Source organism: Phoca vitulina, unplaced genomic scaffold (assembly GCF_004348235.1).
Source record: "Phoca vitulina isolate PV1807 unplaced genomic scaffold, GSC_HSeal_1.0 scaffold41, whole genome shotgun sequence".
Taxonomy (NCBI): domain Eukaryota; kingdom Metazoa; phylum Chordata; class Mammalia; order Carnivora; family Phocidae; genus Phoca; species Phoca vitulina.
The window spans coordinates 17,016,802-17,020,083 of record NW_022589744.1 but is presented as its reverse complement, the minus strand read 5'-3'; the positions used below and the strand labels follow the sequence as shown (position 1 = coordinate 17,020,083).

Below are 3,282 nucleotides of genomic sequence, written 5' to 3'. Positions count from 1 at the left end.
GGGGTCCAGGCCCAGGGTCGAGGGCGTGGGGCTGCCGAGGTCCAGGGTTGAGCACGAGGGGTCCAGGCCCAGGGTCAAGGGCGTGGGGCTGGCCGAGGTACGGGATGGAGAGTGCAGAGTTGCCGAGGTCTGAGCCACATCAGTGGGGCAGACACAGGTCACCTGGGTCAGGTCTCTACCACAAGGCAGGAAATCTGGGAGCATGGCCGGTGCGGGTGTGCTGAGCCTGTGGCCTTCATGGGGAAGCTGTCTCAGGGCCTGTGGACAGGGTTCCCGGGACAAAGGCTGTGTGTCTGTTCGCTTTTCTACGGCGAGGTAGGCCTCATGCACATGTGCCTGGGAAGTCTTGCTCTCCACTGCTGTGAGGTGTGCCAGGTGCGCGTCTGACTTGGTTACTGGTGCCTCGGTGTGCCCTGTCTGTCCCCGCCAAGAGGGCCTGCCCGCTCCCTCTCGCCCTCCTCTGCCACCTGCCCGGCCCCCAGGTCCCCAGTAGCCGGTGGGCGCACTGCTGGGGCGGCAGGTGTGGAACACGGAGGCAGGTGTGTGTTCTTACTTCTTCAGCTTGAACTGTGTGTGCATGTCGCGTGTTTCTTACCATTACAAACGGGTGACCCCTTGGTGCCTTGCGGTTGTAACACTGCTCACTTTTGGGAACGGGAAGGAAGAGTGCACATTCATCTTTCCGAGGTGGGGTTAGCTGTGTTTCCCTGGAGGGTGTGAGACCCCTCGGGAGGTTGTGGCTTCCCACTGGGCAGCCTCTGTTTGGGGAGGTCTGACGTCTACCTACACTGAGGGGTGGGGTGCCGGTTTGTGCAGCGTCATCGGGGGGCCCCAGATCGACTCAGTAGGTCCTCGGACATTGGCATGTGTGTTGAAGTTCAGCTGCTTTGTTTTCCAGCTTTCAGCCAAAGAACTTGATTTTGGTTATTTACTGTTAAACCTGAACTTCTATACAGTAGCTTTAGTGGAGCATCATTGTTTGGGGTTTGTTGTCATGAAGCTGACTCAGTGCGAGTGTGATTTGCACCGTGGGGTAAAGGTCTCGTCACAGGAGGACAAAGCAGTCCCAGATGTGTGCGTGTACGTCTCATCAGTCTCCAGGTGCGTGAACAAAACCAGACAGAAGTAGACAAATTACAAATTACCTCCACAATTACAGTTGGAGGTTTTCAAGCCCATCTCAGTGACTGAGAGAAGCAGGGGAATTCTGCAAGGTCCAGAGGACTGGAATTAACCCCTTGACCTGACTGGCATTTACAGAACATGACACTCAGCTGCAGAATACATTCCTTTAAGGTGCAAGACAGACAACTCTGAATACATTTCAAATGATTAAAATCATACAAGGTATGTTTTATAACCACATAGAATTAAATTAGAAGTCATTAACATATCTTAAAAATCTAAAATATTTGGAAATTAAGCAACCAAGGGGAAAAAATCACAAAGGAAATAAAAAAAATTTAATTTGATGAAATTAAAATGGTATGTCCAAATTTGTGGAATTCACTAAAGCACACAATCTGCACATTTGCAATGAACAACTAAAAATAGCAGTTAAGAAACATGTATGATGGCATCAAAAATAAAACATTTGTGGGTAAATGTGACAAGGTGCGTATGTCCTCTGGAAACTACAAGAAAGTGCAGCGGGAAATTAAAGCCCATAACAGGGACTGAGGGACGCCACCTTCACGGGTTGGAAGATTGGGTGACTTTGGTATCAGTTCTCCCCAGACTGAGCTGTGGATTGAACTTCTTTGCAGAAATGATAACCTGATTCTTAAATTCACGTGGAAAATTAAAGGACCCAGAATGGCCTCAACAACCTTGAAAAGAGTAAAATTTGAGGACTCAGTTCCCAGGAAACATCAAGAGAGACCAGGGAAATGGAGAATCCAGAAACACATTGAAAATTGTACAATAGATTGATTTTCAACAAAGTCTCCAAAGGCATTTAATGGAAAAGGGAAGATATTTTCAACAAGTGGAACCACTGGATATCCACGTGGGAAAAGAAGAAGGAAAGAACAAGAGTCTCATGCCATATAGAAACGCTCATTTTTTTTTTTAAAGATTTTATTTATTTATTTGACAGAGATAGAGTGAGAGCAGGAACACAAGCAGGGGGAGTGGGAGAGGGAGAAGCAGGCTTCCCGCCAAGCAGGGAGCCCGATGCGGGGCTCGATCCCAGGATCCTGGGATCATGACCTGAGCCGAAGGCAGACGCTTAACGACTGAGCCACCCAGGCGCCCCATAGAAACGCTCATTTTAGTTGGATCTTTGATATAAACCTAGAAACAACTGGAATAGAAAGCTTCTAGAGGGAAACAGGGAACACCTTCACAACTTTGGGATCAGCAAAAACTTACCAGCAAGGACGTGAGAATCATTAACCATTTAAAAAGTGATAAAGTGGATTTATCAAAATTAAAAACATTTGTTCATAAAAAGACACCATTAAGAACATGAGTGGCAAACTGCAGACTGAATGGGGATATTCACAATCCATGTGTCTGAAGGAGAACCAAGTAAGAGGCACGTAAAGAACCCCAGCAACAAAGACAGTGTCATCAAAATAGGCAAATACTTTATAATACATTTCACGAAACAATAATATGTAATATATAAATAATATAAATCCACTACACACCCAACAAGAGGGCTAAAATTAATATCTGCAAATTCCAAATGGTGGCAAGGGTGTGGATCTAGCAGAATGGTCACACACTGTTCGAGGACTGTAAATGGTACATGCCTCTCCGGAAAACTGGCACTTCTTTATTAAACTAATATCCCTGTGACCTAGCAATTCCATGTCTAGGTGTTTAATGCACGAGAAGTGAAAACATTGTTCAACGTATCACTATTAATATTGCCAAGAACTGGGAACCACCCAAATGTCCATCAAGTGAATGGAGGTTGTAATGGAATGCTGCTCAGCATTAAAAGAGGGATGAATGCCAAAGCAGTTTGCTTACTGAAGAAGCAAGGCGCAAGGGCATGCACGTTGTGGGATTCCGCTTACACGAAGCACTCCAACAGGCAGGATTCGTCTCTGCCATTCGTAATGACAACTAGTCCATAGAGGAATTCCAGCAAGTGTGCGCTAATAGAAAATTAGAACCAGTGTTGGGTGATAGAACTAGATAGAAATTAGATCTGTGAGGTGTGGGACTTCCGGGATCTCCTGCAGGCTGTGAAGTGTGAGACTTCGGGGATCTCCTGCAGAGCGTGAGGTGTGGGATTTCGGGGATCTCCTGCAGGCTGTGAGGTGTGGG

At 46.8% G+C, this 3,282-nt stretch overlaps 1 protein-coding gene across 1 annotated transcript in view; it reads left to right on the top strand.

Annotated features, from left to right (window-relative positions):
- Positions 1 to 3,282, top strand: part of B3GNTL1 (UDP-GlcNAc:betaGal beta-1,3-N-acetylglucosaminyltransferase like 1) — a 93,385-nt gene that overhangs the window by 79,589 nt on the left and 10,514 nt on the right. The window lies entirely within an intron of this gene.